General features: G+C 39.6%; 1 pseudogene; it reads right to left on the minus strand.

The window, feature by feature from the left end:
* Positions 1-263: 263 nt before the first annotated feature.
* On the minus strand, positions 264-2769 carry LOC136388432 (PC4 and SFRS1-interacting protein-like; annotated as a pseudogene).
* Positions 2770-11367: the final 8598 nt, after the last annotated feature.

Below are 11367 nucleotides of genomic sequence, written 5' to 3' on the forward strand. Positions count from 1 at the left end.
ATGGTCGCTTCTCCTGTGTGCCCGGACTGGGAATCAAACCCAGGACTTCCACATGCCGGGCCAATACTCTACCTCTGAGCAAACTGGCCAGGGCTAATTACTTTTAAACAAAGATAAAAAAAATTTTCTCCCTCAAAATAAGTTTTAAATATCAAAACCAATGCTTATAAAATTTTTTTAAATTTCATCAGGCTAAATATTTGAAATGAAAACCATTACATTACATATTTCTCAAGTGTTCTTTTTGTTTCAGATGTGTCAACCTAGAATGCTTGAGATAGTTCCGTCCCACTCTCATCACTGGATGACTTTTTCTTACTGCTAGCTTTGTCTTTGCTTTCTTATGTTGTGGTTGACTACTATCTTAAGCATCAGATCCTCCATTTAGAGTCTTTGAATCTCTTTGCTCCTTTTCTAGGTTTTTGTTTGGGCTTTTCTGCCCTTGGTCTTTGATTTTTTTTTGCTTCCTCATGCTGTTTTTGTTTGGTGATTTATTTAGCACTGTGTGGTTATAGAATCTCTTATACCACCCAAACCATGTTTTTATTTATTTGTTTATTTTTAAATTATGTAAATTTTTGGAAAATTTATTTTACTGATTTTAGAGGCAGATGAAAGGAGAGACAGAGAGAAACATCAATTGAACCTGTTACCTAGGGCCCTGGTCAGCAAACTGCGGCTGGCAAGCCACAAGCGGCTCTTTAGCCCCTTGAGTGTGGCTCTTCCACAAAATACCATGTGCAGGCACTACCTCGATAAGAAATGTACCTACTTATATAGTATAAGTTTAAAACATTGGGCTCTCAAAAGAAATTTCAATAGTTATACTGTTGATATTTGGCTCTGTTGACTAATGAGTTTGCCGACCACTGACCTAGGGTATCAGCATGACACTTTAACCAACCAAGCTACCCACTACCCGGCCAGGGCCCCAAAACATGATTTTAAACTTATTATACAATATTGCAGTATTCTTCATGAGAATCTGACTCACTTTAAATCACCATATTTTTTTCAGTGTTGTTATCATCTGTATGTTTCTGAGTTTGTTGCATTGTGAACTGAAGTGAAGCAAGTTCATTCAGGGCCTCAGTGTATCTGTCCACATCAACATGATCAATTTTGAGTGAATTTTTTATTTCAGCATGTATCCTTTGAAGTCAAGAATCCATTGATGTTTCTAGCTTCTTCTCCATTTTCTTAACTTCTGGCTTCTTTCCTTTACTTTATTCTGCTGCCCAGTTTCCATTTGTTCTTCTAGCTTGCATTTTCTGAGTTGTTTCTTTCTCCATTGGCCTTTCAACATATTTCTTCTATGAGCAGTCTGAATCTTTCTTCCACCTTTTCTCTTCTTTTCACCTTCTTCTTCAGCATTAGAGGTTGATGTAACCCATGTTTTAGCTAAATTTTTCCCTTTTGATTCAACTTCTTTTTTCCCATTTTCGTCTGACTCTTTTCTTGGATTATCTTCATCCTTCTGGCCCTCTTCATCCTTTTTTTTTTCCTTTTTTGTGTTTTTCTGAAGTTGGAAACAGGGAGGCAGTCAGACAGACTCCCGCATGCGCCCGACCAGGATGCACCCAGCATGCCCACCAGGGGGCGATGCTCTGCCCATCTGGGGCGTCGCTCTGCTGCAATCAGAGCCATTCTAGCGCCTGAGGCAGAGGCCACAGAGCCATCCTCAGCGCCCGGGCAAACTTTGCTCCAATAAAGCCTTGGCTGTGGGAGGGGAAAAGAGAGACAGAGAGGAGGGAGAGGGGGAGGGGTGGAGAAGCAGATGGGTGCTTCTCCTGTGTGCCCTGGCCGGGAATCGAACCCGGGACTCCTGCACGCCAGACCGACGCTCTACCACTGAGCCAACCGGCTAGGGCCTGTCTTCATCCTTTTTTAAGCTGCTTTATAGTTTGTTTTTCCTCTTGACCTTTTTTTCTTACTTTCATCTTTGTCGTTTACCATGTTATTTTATGAAGGACAAGTCTGTTTTATCATTTTGGTTATGCCTCTTAGTTTTGGAAACTTGAATCTGTAGCAGCAAGTAGTCCTTTTACCAGACTCACTTTTAGATGAACAGATGCTGTTGCTGTTGTCACTACTTCGGCTGCCTTGGTTTCTACTTGCCTTGCTGCTACTCTTTTATGAGGGTCAGGTCCACAAAACCCAATACCTGTCTGACATCACTACCAGGTTTCCCATTTAACATCAGAGCTAGCTGTTACTGAGCATTTGCAATGAGTGCTTGCTAGGTACTTTTCTAAGCCCTTTAGAAATATTATCTCATTTAATCCTTATTTTGATACTCACTATAACCCTCTGAAGTACTTCATTATCTTCACTTTAGAATGAGAAAACTGAGACACAGAGAATTTGAGTAGCTCACCCAAGATTGTGAAAATGTTAAGTGCTAGAGCTGGAATTTGGGGCCTAGGCTAATCTGACTTCAGAGCCTATCACTAATGGCAGTGCCCTGCTGCCTTGATTGCCTGATGTCTCAGGCTACTTAGAGCTTGGGCCATGCTCAAGCAGCAGGGTCCAGGACCCCTGGGGATAGATCACTTTAATTGAATTCAAAAACCCTTTACAGAGCTCCTATTACCTTCTGGGTGCTCAGTGTCAGTTCTTTGTAACCATTATCAGGGACAATTTGCTGATCTTATTCAAATATCAAACTCTGAGTCTAAACACTTTCCAAATCTCATGCAATTTCAGAACCTACATCAGGAAGAAGATCTGGGCCAGATATGAATTACTGTTGCCTCCTAAAAGCCTCATGTTTATTGACAAATTCTGTTCATAGAGCACTGTGGCTGTGATGTTGCCATGGTCACGTTCACGGCATTTCTACTGGACCTTGAGGCAAAATGGAAAACCATGAACTGAAATCATCCCTTTCAGCATTTATAGAGTTTGGCCTTCGAAGCTCTGTTTCCTACACCTGGAATCCCTGGACCCTTGGCTATCCAACATTACCCTCCTGGTTATTTCCTTACAGCTATCATTTAAAATGTGGACAGTAAGAATAATAGCTACAATATCTTAATCATCTATGAGGAGCCAAGTAGTATACCTATACTGTACATGTAAACCTTTCTATAATTCTGTAAAAAAGTATTATCATTGACATTTTCTAGATAAGAAACTGAAGCTTAGAGAGGCAAACTAATTTGCCTAAGCTCTAACTTGCTTCTTCAGGTCACCTAGCGCAGGGGTGAAGAAAGGGGCAGGAGAGAACCAGGTTCTTCATGGTTCAGAAAGAGGCTAGCTCAGATTCCTTCTCCATTCCCCAAACAGCCAGATTTTGCAATTTATGCCTCTGATATTGCCTCATGCTTGGACATAATGGATGTTAGTAATAATATTGATATTATTTTATTATATATGTATAAGTCTTTATAAGTTGCCAAGTACTTCTGCATAAAGGAACTTTCTTCAGACATGTGGAGGTTTAGACCCTGTCCTTCACCCTCAGATTTCTGTATTGAGCTAACCTCTATGTGCAGAGGTGGATTTTTTGTGAAGCCAAAAAGTTTAATTTTGCAGGGGCTCTCAGTTATTCAGGCAAAGGCTTTTATAAGATCTGAAAAAGTAAAACATTTCTGCCACAATCAGTTAAGACTGCTGTCTCCTCCCATATCAAATTCCACTCCATGTCTCTTCTTTTTGGATGGTACCAGACTGGATGTGGATTTTTTTTTTCTATTTTGTTATGTGGCTAACGGAAATTGGAATTGGGGATCCTTTTAGTTCAGGTTTAGTGAAACGTATTTATGTGGCTTGCCTTTACTTCCAGGTATAACTAAATTATTGCCACCTGTCCTCATGAAGGAATACTCTCAGAAATATTCCAACTGCCCACTTGTTTGGGTTCATGGAATGAGAACACAGAGTTAGAGCTTGCAATGCAATAGAAACCTGTTTTATAGAGCCAGAAGCTTATTTGTAGAAAGTCCTTCAAACCATCCTATACATAAAATTGTAAGCGAAGGTTTTAATTCTCACTGATGCTGTCTTAATTCAGAAATTCTCTTCTATCAGGAAATACCAAAGGAAACAATCAGAATATGAAACCAAAGACAAAAATGGTAGGAGAACAAAAATCACTCTAGAGTGTGTCAGGAAGGCAATGTAAAACATGAACTCTGTGGCAGTATTTGTCAGTTTAGGAAATATACACTTCATGGTGAACTTTTATTCTAATTAATATTCATTTGTATTATTTTGCATTCTTTCTATTAAAGATGGCCCCTATAATTGTATAATTGCAACCTCAGATCTCACAAGTCCTATATCTGTCTCAGCCCCTACAGCATTTAAAAATGTATTAATCAGACTCTTCAGTTAATGGTTGATGGCAGGAGAGAGGTGGAAGAATACAGACCTATGGCTTCTGGAGGAGTGGTTTTGGAACTGAACTGGGACTAGTGCTCTGGTTGTGAGTAAGTGACCCAGTCCCACATGCTGCCTGGCCTCTGTTACCAGACTCACACAATTACATTTTTTCTCAGTAAGATCAGTCTCATGATCAGGCAACCATCACATCATGGCAGGGCAGTAAAGCTTCCCCCAATCTGCTACCACATCTCTTCTCCACTTCTTTGGAAACTAAAGTGTCAGAAGTATGCACACATTCCTTTGAGTTTGGAAAGTTTCCCAGTTTTCAAGAATAAAATTATTAAAAGCAAACATTCTTAAAAACAATTTTATTGTAAATGAGTATTAAGTTCCCTTAGACCTGTCGCTGGTTGGTTGGCTTAGTGGTAGGACACTGGCCTGGTGTGTGGAAGTCCTGGGTTCTATTCCTAGTCAGGACACACAGGAGAAGCAACCGTCTGCTTCCCCATTTCTCCCCTTACACTCAGAGCAAGTTGGCCCCAGGCACTGAGCATGGTACCATGGCCTCATCTCAGGCACTAAAATAGCTTGGGTGCTGAGCAACAGAGCAATGGCCCTAGATGGGCAGAGCATCACTCCATAGGGGGTTTGCTGGGTGGATTCTGGTCCAGGCACATGCAGGAGTTTGTCTCTCTGCCTCCCCACCTCTCACTTAATTTAAAAAAAGTTCCCCCTAGTCCTGAGGCTTAGGAAATGTTTATGACAATGAGAATGACGACCAAACAATTGTAAATATCTGCTCTGTATTAGGCCATATGTTATACACAATATTAAGCATGGTCTCAGTCCATCCTGCAACAGAGAAAACTGATGCTTAGAAGGATCATACAGCTCTTGGCCGAACAAGATTTCACAGAGATTGGGACACAAAAAAGAGTTAAATGACAAATTAGGAAGCAAGAGCTTTAAATTTTTCAGGCATTTCACAATCATGCCTTGGGCCAGCCCTACACTTTACTGTTTTCCCCAACTCCAGTAAAATGCTGATTACTACTTCTCCTAATCATACAGAGCAAAGTAGAAGGCACTCTACATTACGGGAGGTGGGAAAAAAATAACCTGTGGGCAATAAAAGCATAAGGAACAAAAATGAAATTAAAAGCCAAATGACACCTGGATTTCAACAATAATCAATTACCAACAGGGAAAGCTTTTTCAAGACAAGTGGAACCATAAAGTTAAACAATAACTTCAATGGTTTGAAGTGTTTAGGTTTTGCAATGGTGCAGTTTGGAAGCTCTCCAATATTTTCTTTGCGGAAATAATGTGATCTTAATGAGGTCTTACATGACCCAAACTTGAAATGGACCCATTATTTTTGTTAAGCTCATTCTTACAGGTCGGCAATGAACTATCAACAGCTTCCTGATAATACTACTTACCCAAAGAACTGTTAGCCTGTTAAGTCTTATCTATGCTAAGAGGAAGTTTTTATTGTATCTGACTTCCTCAGTAAATAGCAAAAAACAAACTGAAATTCTGTAGAAGGGTCCAACATTGTGAGGTTTGAGAAATGAAAAAAAATTCATTTGTCTTCAGCTCCACGCTTGCTAAAAATCTATGGTCCATCCAGCATAGGAATGGCTTTTACAGTAGAGTCAGCTGCACAACTAACTAGTCAGGTCAGAAATGGCTTTCTGGGTGGCTTTATCAAAATGTATGGATATTTAGCAGTGTAGTTAGTTACTTGAATATTCTGGTTTGAAAAGCCATGGGGTAAGGCATCTCAAGTAGCAATTAAAGTAGCCCCGACTAGAAGTTAATTTTCTACAATTAGAGACTCATTTCTTTGACTCTGAAAATCTTTAAGAGTTTATTATTAAAATATAACTGAATTTTTGGGTTGTCATCTACCCCAAAGCAAGACAGGTATCTGATAGTAGGAAGGAAGAAAGGCAAGTTTTTACAACTGATGCAAAGAGTCCAAGGAAGAAGAAAGGTGATGAATAATTTGTTTTCTTCAAATGGCAGAGGAAGTAGGGAAGTACGTAATGCTGGTCTCATCTAGAAATTTGTAAATGGGTTGTTTGAATGTACGGGTCTTAACATGTTCATAGATTGTGGGTGTGTGCACATTGTGTGTGTAAAGTGAAAAAAAAAGATTATTATTAGAGACTGCCTCTCATAAGCATAGTATAAATTTCCTCAGATATGGGCATGATTTATAATTAAAGGATCTCTGCAACTGCTAATTGCCAAGCACATGTACCCTTTCTTTCCAAAGCAAGTTTTGTATCTCAATGATGATTTATTATAAATCTATTTCTCTTCAGGTAAGAGACTTATTCCAAGTAGCAGTTTAAATTTAAGCTGCTCAAGTAAATCTGAATAGAGAGATTCAATATCCTTCTCTAAGAATGGCTATTGTATCCTATACTGAACAAAATAAAACATAAATATGACATCTGAACCAAGGACTACACATTTTTATTACTCACTGCAGTCAAGATGCAAGTTTTTGAACAGTTAGTTTATGGTGGTGACTTTAATATTATATGGAGCAAAGATCAGATTGCATTGTGAAGAGGTTCAGCAAAGTTACAACTTGTTACCTCAGAAGACCAAGGGTACATAACCTCTCATAAAGAATGAAGACCTAATAGACATTGAGCTTAATATTCTCTAGCCTGGCCCTGGCCAGATAGCTTAGTTGGTTGGTGTCATCTCTATAAGCCAAGATTTCAGGTTCAATCCTGGTCAGGACACATACAAGAATCAACCAATGATGCATAAATAAGTGGAACAACAAATTGATATCTCTGTCTATCTCTCTCCTCTCCTCTTTCTCTAAAGTCAATAAGTCAAAAAAAATTATGAATGCAACATTTTTTGTAAATATTCTAAACTTGTTTATAAACAGTCCTAGAGAATATCAATGATCCAGAAAAGGAATGCCTAGCTAAAATGTGAGCGAAAGAACTATTCATGAACAATAAATTATGTTACAATTCTTTTCATATGTACCCTTCAAACAAAAAGAAAAGGAAAAAGAATTACTTAGTCAGTTGGTTCAGCATTAGAGTGTTGGCCCAGCATGTGACCTTGCCTCAGGTGCTAAAATAACTTGGTTGCTGAACAACTGAGCAGCGGCCCAGAGAGACGAAGCATCACCTGAGAGGGAACTTGCCAGGTGGGATCCCAGTCAGGGTGCATGTGGGAGTCTGATTTTGCCTCACACTTTTCACTTAATTTTTTTTAAAAAAGAAAGAAGCCCGACCAGGTGGTGGTGCAGTGGACAGAGTGTTGGACTGGGATGCGGATGACCCAGGTTCGAGACCCCGAGGTCACCATCTTGAGCGCAGGCTCATTGGGTTTGAGCAAGGTTCACCAGCTTGAACCCAAGGCCGCTGGCTTGAGCAAGGGGTCACTCGGTCTGCTGTAGCCTCCTGGTCAAGGCACATATGAGAAATCAATCAATGAACAACTAAGGAACCGCAATGAAGAATTGATGCTTCTCATCTCTCTCCCTTCCAGTCTGTCTGTCCCTGTCTCTCTCTCTGACTCTCTCTGACTCTGCCACAAAAAAAAAAAAAAGAAAAGAAAAAAGGACAACAGCTGATTATCTGTATTTTCCTCTATTAACGTTACAATCTTCTTATATTTTTATTCTGCATAGGTTACTACATATAATTTTTAAAAAACAAGAAGAGTATAAATATAAGAATATAATTCTTGAAATAAAATATATCACAGAACTCTCTCTTCTCCCTTTATGTCCTTTCCAAAGTGACCTCTCCCATTCCCATGTATTTGAAGATATCTTTATGTTGATGAAATCTTTCTTCTTTCTGCCTCCACTGTCACCACCTTAGTGTAGTTCTATGACCACTATGCTGAGTGATAAATCCACTTCACACTACAATCCAGTAGCTGCATATCTGCACATATATACATAAAAAACTAAAAGCAAATATCATAAAACTATATCATGGCCTCTGATATTTTCTATTGTACATCATTCTATTTCACTGATATTGGTCGTCAAAACCACCAAAAGGACTGTATGACTCTAATGGGGTGTGACCCACAGTTTGAAAAGCAGCAATCTAAGCTAATATTATTTGCTCAGACATCTGCAGCAGCTAATTAACTGGTTTTTCTTTTCCCATTTTTTCCCTCTATAATTCCCTATTCTATATAATAAGAAGGACTGCAAAGATAAATCAGATAATGTCACTCCTCTGCCCAAAGCCTTCAGAGGCTTCTTGCACTTATAATAAAATCTTCACAAGACTTTCTTTCCAGCCTAATCTCATGACCTCTCTCCCTTCCTCAATATGCTCTGGCCACACAGAACTTGTTTCAGTTCCTCCAGGACACCAAATTCTTGCCTGTCTGGGTACAAGCTGCTTCCTCTGCCAGGAACACTCTTTTCCCAACTTCTAATGGTTTGCTGTTGCTTATCCTTTAGTTCTTGGCTAAATTATTTTCTCTACAGAGAAGCCTTTCTTGACCACCCTAGTTGAAATAAGTTTCATGGCTACTTATTATCTTTTTTTAGCCTATTGTTTGAACATTTACAACATTTGAAAAAGTGAAGGAAAAAAGACATGGCAGCTCGAAAATTCTGGCCAAGTAACAGGCAGGATGGGTTGATGGAACGAAGCCCGAGAGCAGGAAATTACAGTTTTGGGGGCTGGGTCATATTCGTCTTAGGATCAAGACCTTGCACTTTGGAGATGTGACTTAATTTGAAGTGTCTTGCCTGTAATTATTGATTTTTAATTTTTGTTTAGAATTGAATCACATTAATTTTGAAAATGCTGTATATCTCTACTTCACTACAAAGAATGAAGGAAAAGAAAGGTATAGTTTACACATGGGCCAAAAATCCAAAGACAGACTTTCGGGTCTCAGAATTACTGTTGACACAGGTAATCAAAGTGACAGACCTTACAGAAAGGCAGTACTCAGGTGAAAGAGTCACAGGGTGCTAGTAGGGCCAGCTCTTGCCAGCAGGGAGTTCTCTGTAAGAGTTTTTCTTGACTCAGAACCTATTTTAGAGGGTTTTTTTGTGTGTGTGTGTGGTGTTTTAATAAGGAAGATATTTTGGCCCTTACACCATCACTTTTCTAACTTTGGAGATCCTTCCTGTCATGGAAATCAAGAATAACTTGCTAGCTTTGTACACAGACAGTCCTGCTGAATGGGCCTTGTAAGCTTCCTTGTCCTAGGGACTAAAAGTCCCTATTTCTATTCCAGCAGTTTCCAGATCTACATATGTTTGCACATGGTGTCAGCCCTCATCAGTAGGCAGCTGGAGGAAGGAGATGCAGAATATACCTGCTTTAGAGTTAAGGCGGAATTTGGAATCAGGTAAATTTGTCTGAGTCTCAAGGTAGATGCCCTGAGAGAGGATTCCCTGAAGCCTGAGATTAAGAGCATTGTTTGAACCCTTAGAAGGCCCGATGCCTAGGAGGAGCACCACCTGGTTGGTGGCCCCTTTCTCTTGCCATTGCTGTCTTCTACTCTAAGCATCCGGTTCCGCCCCAGCTCCTGTAGAAGAGTTAGCTTACAAAGCACCTGGTATGCTCTAAGTTATGTTTAATGTATTTTCTTATTTAATATTGCCCAGTCTGCTCTCCCAGCCTGGCCCTCTATTACAATCTTGTATTTATTTCTTTCAGCTCAGCATTAGGGGACCATTTCCCCAAAGCTATGACATGGGTATAGATGCACTATGGGTGCTATGGTCCCCATCTTTCCTGCGCACTATAATTCCCCAATAAATATTTTTAATTATTTAATTTCTCCTACCACCCCCACATTGAGGTTCAACCTTAAAGAGTGGTTACTATGATCACATCTAATGAAACATGGCTGCTTTTAAAGGGGCTAATTGTTGTAAGTTCTCATAGGAAGAGTTCATGTCAAAAACTAAAGAAATAAAGTAAAAATAAAAATCTAACCCCAAGTTTCCTATAACCAACCTTCAGACTCATGATGCAATTATTACTTGACTTTAGAATAATGCACTCAGCTGTTTCCATGTCAGCCATTGACTTTTCCCAAGTATTTAATAACTAATAAGGAAGACGTGGCATTAACTAAGGTGGCCTTGCCATAAAGTGGAAGGAACATGGATAGCTGATCTCTAGCACCTACAAAATTAGGAATAAAACCAATTTCTTCATAGGGCTAAGTTCCCTTAATTACAATTTATTAAAAACAAAATGAACTGGCTATTTTGGGGGCTAGGGTTTGAGCTATTGCCTAAATTCTGATTTAAAATGATTTTTGATGGTTTTCTTTCCTTTTTTTTTTCTTTTGGAATATCTTATGACAGAATAATATAACTCTATAGATAAGAAATATAAGAAACCACTGGGAGGTCAACAGCATTAATGGAATTACAAGGATAATCCATGGACATTGAGAATGATAACAATAAAACAGACTTCAACTGGCAAGAAACAGCAGGTCATTGCCATCAGGGGAGGGCCAAGTCAGAGATCTGACTGGTTCATGTATTTGGATAATGTAATACAGGGGTCCCCAAACTACAGCCTGTGGGCTGCATGTGGCCCCTGAGCTATTTATCCCACCCCTGCTGCACTTCCGGAAGGGGCACCTCTTTCATTGGTGGTCAGTGAGAGGAGCGGATGCATCCTGTGCTCCTGGAGTACTGTATGTGGCGTCGCTCACGTACAGTACTACTTCCGGTGACGAGGGACACACGCGTCAGGACTCCAGAAGCACGTCATATCACTTGTTACAGATAGCAGTGACAAATATGGAACCGGACATTGACCATCTCTTTAGCCAAAAGCAGGCCCATAGTTCCCATTGAAATACTGATCAGTTTGTTGATTTGAATTTACTTGTTCTTTATTTTAAATATTGTATTTGTTCCCATTTTGTTTTTTTACTTTAAAATAAGATATGTGCAGTGTGCATAGGGATTTGTTCATAGTTTTTTTTATAGTCCAGCCCTCCAATGGTCTGAGGGACAGTGAACTGGCCCCCTGTGTAAAAAGT

This window comes from Saccopteryx leptura, chromosome 1 (genome assembly GCF_036850995.1).
Source record: "Saccopteryx leptura isolate mSacLep1 chromosome 1, mSacLep1_pri_phased_curated, whole genome shotgun sequence".
Lineage (NCBI taxonomy): Eukaryota > Metazoa > Chordata > Mammalia > Chiroptera > Emballonuridae > Saccopteryx > Saccopteryx leptura.